General features: G+C 35.8%; 1 long non-coding RNA gene across 1 annotated transcript; it reads left to right on the forward strand.

The window, feature by feature from the left end:
* The first annotated feature begins 5,734 nt into the window (after positions 1–5,734).
* Positions 5,735–8,099, forward strand: LOC148209775 (uncharacterized). Its single transcript, XR_015793006.1, has 4 exons — positions 5,735–6,049; positions 6,154–6,338; positions 6,431–6,465; positions 7,748–8,099. It is a non-coding gene; the product is annotated as an uncharacterized LOC148209775 (long non-coding RNA).
* The last annotated feature ends 292 nt before the right edge of the window (positions 8,100–8,391 follow it).

An 8,391-nucleotide genomic window follows, 5' to 3' on the forward strand; every position in this document is an offset into this window, starting at 1 on the left:
ATTTCCACAACTTTAAATAATTTAACTTTGGAGAGAAATACTTTAGACATAAAGATTTCGCTCGAGTAGCCTAGACATAGGACCTCGACCTAAGGTTACAGTTGACTTTTATTAAATTAAGTTCAATTTTCTAATAGACATATTAGAGATGAACTTATACCTTCAAAATCACTTACACACTAGAAGATGACGAAGCAAAATTGATAAAAATACAGAGAAACGCTTAACGCCTAGTTGGAAAATGTTATGTATTTTTAGCTAATTCGAAGTAAACTCGGCTTGGTTTATTGCATTGAGTCTTAAAATACCAAAACCAACATTATCCTCAATATATATTACCCCAAATTCAATTGCAAAGTCACTAATCAACATAATTTACTTAAAAAAAAGGCTTCAATTATCCCAGTGGATCGATACCGGAATACTCATTCTGTTTTACTACTTGTGACCGGTGTACACTTGCGCTCTTGCATTTATTTTCATTCCAAAATCCCAAACACACATCCATTTGCTCCAGTTCAAAATTAAAATGAGCAACTAAATACAACAAAATACGAATTGAGGAATGTCTTATAACAGGGGAATAAACCTCATTATAGTCAAGTCCATATTCTTGAGTAAAAGCTCTTGCAACGAATCTATCTTTGTATCTAGGTTTGTTTTCACCACTAATACTAGGTTTTACTTTAAACAATCATTTGCAATCAACAAGCTTATGATCTGGTGGTTTTTCTACAAGCACCCAAGTCTCATTTTTTGATCAATAAGGTCATTTCTTCATACATATCAATTAACTAATTATCACTTTCTTTAGACTACATTACCTCATCAAAGTTCGAAGGTTCATGACTTAACAAGATTTCATCACAGTTTAAGGCATTTGCTGTATCATTTTCCTCTTCAACTGCATAAGTTGTTTCATCATATCTTGCTGGTGGTTTAACAACCATTCTTTGTCCATCTCTAGCCAACAGGTAGTCTGACACTTGAAATTCTAATGGACAACTTCAACATTAACAATTTCAAGTTGTTCCTCAGGTAATTCACCAGTCAACTGATCATCAACCCTGACAACTTTATTTCTAGAAATAGATTGCTCACCTGATGGTCAATAGTATATGAGTTTTCTAATTCAATCTCGAATGAGTTTGAAGACACACTGCTTGGTTGTGACAACTCCCAAGGCATGTCAAATTCATCAAATTTCACATCTGTGTTGATAATACATCGCCCCTGATTGGGTTCAAGAAGCCATAACTCATAACCATTCACCTCAAATGGATAACCAAGGAAGATACACTTCCTTGCACGTGACTTTAGCTTGTCTTGTTGAACATGTTCATATGTAGCACATTCAAGTACCTTCAAATGACTAAGAATTGGAGGCTTACCTGACCAAATGTCTTGAGGAGTTTTAATATTCAAGACAACTTAAGGACTCCTATTTATGAGATACACTACTGTAGAAATTGCTTCACCCCAAAACATTTTAGGAAGCTTTGTATTTGCTAGCATACATCTCACCCTCTCAAGCAAAGTTCGATTGAACCGTTTTACAAGATCGTTTTGTTGTGGTGCGTAAGGAACTGTGTGATATCGCTTAATTCCAGCTTCCTTACACAAAGTTACAAAGCTGTCATTTATATACTCCAAACCCTTATCTGTTCTCAAAACCTTAATTCTTTTCCGAGTTTGGTTTTCTACCATAATTTTCCAATGTCTAAAAATTTCAAAAGCATCACTCTTGTTCTTCAAAGTAAACACTCACAACTTCCTTGAAAAATCATCAACAATACTCAACAATACTCATAAACTTTTATTGACATTACAAACCTTTATTAAACACAAATTGTGACAAAAAAAAACTGATATATAAATTTTCATGATAGTTAAAATTGTCAATATAAAGATTTTCATGACAATTAAAACTACCAATTGATATTGATCGTTAAAACTATCACTATAAAGTTTTCGTGATAATTATAAATAGTCATTATTACGTTTTTCTTGACGTTTATCAACAGTCGTTAAAAACTATTTTCTGTCAATTTTGAACTGTCGTTAAAAAACATTTCATTACAATTATAAATTGTCGTTAAAAAATATTTCGTGACATTTATAAACTGTCGTCATTAAGTTTTGATTGACAGGAAAATAAAATCTTTCATTTTTTAGTGACAGTTATAAAATGTAATTAAATGAGTTTCTGTGACATTTATTAATTGTGATGGAAGATTTATTATTGACAAAGTATAACTTTAGTTGTAAATACATTAATGACAATTTTTAAAAAATTATCATGTTCTCCTCTTTCTTGATGCCTTAATAGATGACAATTAGATAACTGTCATAAATTATGTTAATGACAATTTATAACTGTCACTGAAGCCTAAATTTCTACTAGTGTTCCAAGAGTACAATGCTCACAAAAAGGTAATTCTGAAAGCTTGGACTTACCAAACAAACCTTATTTTTGTAATTCATTTAAATCTCTTTGAGAGACATGAGCTAATCTATTGTGCCAAAGGACAATTTTTTTATCAACTTGTCCTAAAACAAGATTTGCACAATGAGCGACCGCTGAGGTTCCATTTAAAATCTAAGAGTATATTTCATTTTTAGAAATAAACCTTTATAGATCTTAAGTTCACCCCTCTAACTTGTAACAAAAACCTTCTTTATTTAGCTCTCAAAGAGAGATCAAATTTCTCTTCAAGTTTAAAATAAATCGAACAGCAAACAAAATTTTCTCTATTCCATCATAGAGTTTCAACTTGACTGATCCTATGCCTTTTACAAGGCAATGTTGATCATTGCCCCTCAAAACCTTGCTACCTTTAAGTTTCTCAAAATCTTGAAAGTAATGTCTATGAGGTGCTATATGATAGGAACATCCAGAATCAAGTATCCACTCATCATTAACTGCATTCTCAAACACATAGCTAATACTTCGACTGACTGATAGCCTTTATGCACAGTTGTAACAGTTTGCTCATCATTTTTCTCCTCCCTCTTATTCTTGTTTCTTAGATTGCTAGTTTGAAGCAATCTTGGATAAAATGTCTTTCCTTAGGGCAATAGTAGCATTTTCTATTCTCTTTACCTTTAAATTTAGGTACATGCTTAGTGTTCTTTACATGAAATTTTCTTTTAGATTCTGATCTACCTCTAACCATTAGCGCTTCAACATTCTTTGGATCTCAAAGCATCTAAAAGAGTGGCTAATGTCAACGAGTCTTTACCATAATTTATTGCAAACCTTACTTCCTTATAGCTTTCAGGTAATGAGCTTAGGAGAATAATAACTTGATGTTCATCATCTAATTCTTCTCTTGTATTTGCTAAGTCCACACATATCTTGTTGAAATCATCTAGGTTTTCTTATAAGGATTTTGATGATTGCATTCTAAATCCAAAAAACATTTCCTTTAAGTAAATTTTATTGGTAAAGATTTACTTAAATAAAGTGATTCCAACTTGTCCCATATTTCATTTGCTTTCTCAATCTCATTAACCTTTCGAAGCACATTATCAGAAGGGTGAAGAATCATAGTGCTATAGGCTATATCCTTCATCTCAATTTGTTTTTCTTTGGTTATCTCTGTCGGCCATGTTTCTGGTTAATCTAAAATTTCTACCACTTTCTATTGAATTAAAAGAACTTTAAGCTTTTTTCTCCAAAGACTAAAATCTCCTTTTCCATCAAACTTATCTATTTCGAATTTTGCCAATATAATTTTAGGATTTTCAACAACCACACAAAAATTTTAGGCTAATCAAACAGAAAAATTTCCAACAAAACAACCCAAAATAATTACTATCCAGCCAGACAGACAATTCAGAATCGTCGAACCCAATGGAAAAATTCAAAACAACCCAAAATAAATTATTAATAAGCCAAAAAAAGTTTTAGAACAGCCATAAACTTTGAGTACAACCCAAAAATAATTTCTACTTAACCAAACAGAAATTTCTGACCAAACCGAACAATCATACAATTTCAGAATAGGCCAAATGCTTGAATGAAAGCTTACAAAATAAAAAAACTGAATAGACTGCAACTGATATGATTTACCTTCAGCTCTGATACTATTGCAAAATACTCCAATAACACTGCTTCTTTTATCGAACAATATTAATGAACATCCAAATAAGTCTACCAAGCAATATTAAAACTAAATCAAGTAAGGAAGGAAAGAGAAGACGACACGAAAATTTATAGTGGTTCGACCAATGCGGTCTACATCCATCGTGCAAGGTGTGAGAGCAAACTTATATTAGCTTCAATATCTAAGAACAATACAAATAGAAGAGACTAACAAACCCGAACTCTCAAGCAGAAAAATACCCACCGAAGCGACGGAAGAAGCGAAAAACACAAGAAGAGAAAAACATTCCAGCCTCTTCGAAGACCCCAAACGCCTCTGATTTTCAATCTCTTGCTACTGTTTGCCCAGAGAAATGAGAAGAAACTGCTCCCATTTTTTTTTCTACTTTCAACACTTTTTTTTTTGTTATTTTTTTGCGGTAAAGCTAAAGGGAAAAAGGGAGAACAAAATTATGGGCTTCCAATTAAGACAATCACATATGTTTGTTGGGCTTCAAACTAATATCAAAAAGCCCATCCCACGTGTTTAGAAAAAGGAGTTTGCTGACAGTATTAATAAAACAATAATATAACGATACATTAACATTTTCTTAACAAATTTTAACATTTTCTTTTTTAAATCATGGAAGAACCTTACTGAGAACTTTTGATACATTAAAGGAAAAATCAAGACTTTTCAAAAGATTAAGAACCCGAATTGAAAATTACCTAAAATTTTAGGGACTGTTTAGCATATTTAGCCTAACTTTAACTATTTTAACAAAAATCTGCCAAACTTGAATATAACTCAAAAAATTAAGATATATATATATATTCTCGACCAAAATTCGACATATTAATAAATTATATGTGTCTTCAAAGACTTATTTATAGACATGTATGAATTCGATAAATAATCGAAAGATGAATGGCCGGTTCAATAGCATAGACTAACATACTTTTTGTGACACGAGTCCTTCCAGCATGCTTTGTCCTCGAGGTCACCCAACCTAAGATTGCTCCAAACCAAGCACGCTTAACTTTGGAGTTCTTACGATTGAGTCACCGAAAAGGAAGGTGCACTTTGTTCGTATAATTAGTGACTATCAATTCTTTTTAACCCTTTCTTGACTATTCTTCAATAATCTCAGGATCCCTCTCATTCGGATGTGGTATCGGTTTATTCATGTAAGCCTCCTCTCGGGCGTCACATGCAAATTTGTAACGCCCCGCGTTACTCAAGTTAGCTTGCCCCGAGTTCCGGAAAATTTTATAACAAAATGGATTTTTATTTATTGAATTATTGATTTATTTCATTGTTATTTTTAATTGATTCATCAGTGATCTTATTTAATTTAAGTGTGACATCTCGACTAGTGTGTATTGTTACAGTTTTAGTGGTGAGTTAGTAGCGTGTAGTTATTTATCAAGTTACATTTAGTACGGATTTCCATTATGCGACAGTTGTTTTGGATCATTGGGCCAATTACGAAACTCTATTATTGGTTTGTTTTAACAAGGAAGGGTTGGGTAAGTGGGCCTTAAACAAAAGGAAAAGAACCCAAGCCCAAAAGAGTTAAAAGTTTGAAACAAAAAAAAGGGAACCCTAGCCACTTGTTCTCATTCCTCTTCTCTTTTTTCCCCTTTCCCTCTCTTGTTGAAGCCGTCGGCCACCCCCCTCCACTCGGACTCTCCCTCTCCGACACAGCAGCACCGACGGCAGCCATCTCCGGCGGACACAGCAGCAGCGGCGGCGGCAGCAGGTGCAGCGTCGAACAGCAGCAGCACGTGACGGGCGGCGGCGGCGTGCGGCGGACAGCGGCGGTGTGTGACAATCAGCGGCGGCGCGTGACGTTCGGGCAGCTGCAGGCGGCATCGATACACGCAGGGCTGTGTTCGCGGCGTCCTTTCTCCGATTCAACAAGCCTAACGACCTTGAACAACTTAGATCCGTGAAACCCGGTAACTTTTCTTTGACTCATCTTTGTTCGATGTTAGATTTGGAGTACCCACACCCAAACGAAATCGATTTAGAATACCCACACCTAAGCGAGGTTGTTTTGTAGCAAGGGACATTGAAACGAAGCCGTTGGAGATCGTATTGGACGCTTTTCGCTGCTGCAAAAACGTGGACAGCAGCGTATTGGTGGTGTTCGGCGATTATCTACATCCGTTTGAAACCCGATTTACGCTACCCACGTCTTGGCAAGCTAGATCTAAGTTATCCACACCTATACGAAGTCGTTTTGCGGTAACGAGCCCCTTTGAACCCTCTTAAAGATGTTTTTTTGAAGGCTGAATGGTACATTTAAATTGCTGTATTTTTTCTGTTTTTATGCTTAGGTGTGAGGCCGACGCAAACTTAAAGACGTGGTTGTGTAAGTAGCACCAGGGGCGAGTGTGTGCGTTAATTAACGTTAACAGAATGATTTTGATGCTCTTTTTTTCTCTTTTGTTAAAATAATGTAATTGAGCATGTAGGGATTGTTAGATTTGATTTTTGAATTTCTAGCGATCTTGTTGCCGTCTTTCTAATATTGAACACCTTTGAGGAAACATGTTTTCTGTTCTTATTGTTGTAGGTGACTAGTAGGTTCTGAATTGTGGTAGCTAGAAGTAACTGGCTCATGACGTTTTGCAACTGTGATGTAAATGAAATGCTCGCGTTGTCAAACAGATAATTTAGTTTATATCGTCCTGGTTGTGAGCTGTTGGATGTATTTTGTTTATTTCGAGGATATGTATGCTTGTAAACGGTGCAGAGATTTAGAATGTGAGAAATTTACCTGCAGGTGGTCATGGGAGGGTTAGCGAAGTGGTAAAGGGTGAAGGGTAAAGGGACAGGTTGATGGTCCGTTAGCTGTGGGTGTTCTGACCTGAAAATGTTTATGAATCGTTTGGAGGTTCAAAGCCTTGAGTAGTGGCCTTGGGAATAAATGACAAGGCCAAACGTCGAATTCTGTAAACAAGTATTGGGGTCTTGGGAATAAATGTCAAGGACCAATACGCTGGGAAGTCATCGGTACCTTGAGGATAAACGGCAAGGACCGGTGCACAGTTCAGGCCTTGGGAATAAATGGCAAGGCCGAACTTCAAGTTTCTGGAGAGGAGTATTGAGGCCTTGGGGATAAATGTCAAGGGTCAATACGACTCGAGGAGTTATGCTTGAGGGATTAAAGTAGAGTGGAGCTTGCGAAGTAGTGGTGCTTGGCCTTGGGATTAAATGGCAAGGTCGAACATCAAGTACTGGAGAAGGAGGAGGTACGGTGACTTGGGAATAAATGTCAATAGCCGTCATGCCTCGAGAAGTTAAGCATGGAGTGATACAGGGGGGGTGTTGAGGAAGGTTTAGTACTATGAGACAAGGGCTAGCAAATCATGGGTTGTGGTATTGGTAGTTTCGACGCTTAGTTGTTGTATGTAAATGTCAAGTTATTTGTTCACTATCTCTCTCTGCTTATTTTGGTTGCCTTGCTCTTGTTTTGTTCTAAATGTCAAGTTAATTGTTCGCTATCTCTCACTGCTTATTTGATTGCCTCGCTATTGTTTTGTTCTTTATGTTGTGACTGTGAGCATGATTTTTTTTTTGTGCTAGTTAGGGAGTGCTACTTACGGAGTACCTTATGTACTCACCCCCCTTTGTACCTTTATATGTTTCAGGTGTGAACGGGGTCGACTGCGGTGATGACGTGGAGAGGGCTTGACCGAGGAAGGATCACTAGCTTAGTTAGTGAGGATAGAGGGAAGGGTCGTTGGGTACGAGTAGCCTTGAGATTTATGTTATTGCTAGGTGTGAACCGCGTAGGAAATTTTGTATTCTTTAGAACTACTTTAATTGTTATGGATGTTGTTGGTAAACGCGTCGTTGTTGTCATTGGAGTTTAGGTGCACGGTTGTTTTTATTTATTTAATAATTTTTGCCACTGAGGCGAATATGAGATGTTGTTTTTAAATTGCCCACAGAGGGCGGAGTTCTGACAGTTTATGACATTTATATTTCTGATAGAACGTATGGAAGTCGAAGCTTTATTTCATCTAAATTATTTTCCAGGAGGTTGCTTATCTCGTGTTTAGAGTTAAGGTTAGCCAGAAGAATTATTTAGCGTTGCCTAGGATGTTTATATGAAATTTTGGGGCGTCACACATTTATCCAAAAGTTCAAAGATCATTTTCTAAAAAAAAAAAGAAAAAAAGAAAGTTTACTAATAAAAATAGAATAATCATGAAAATTTAGATACAACAATAAAATTTAATAGAGTAAGCATGAAATTTAAAAAGCTAGAATAAGATTTAAACCTATGAAT

Source organism: Momordica charantia, assembly GCF_013281855.1.
Source record: "Momordica charantia cultivar OHB3-1 chromosome 8 unlocalized genomic scaffold, Mcharantia_2.0 BLBB01000008.1, whole genome shotgun sequence".
NCBI lineage: Eukaryota > Viridiplantae > Streptophyta > Magnoliopsida > Cucurbitales > Cucurbitaceae > Momordica > Momordica charantia.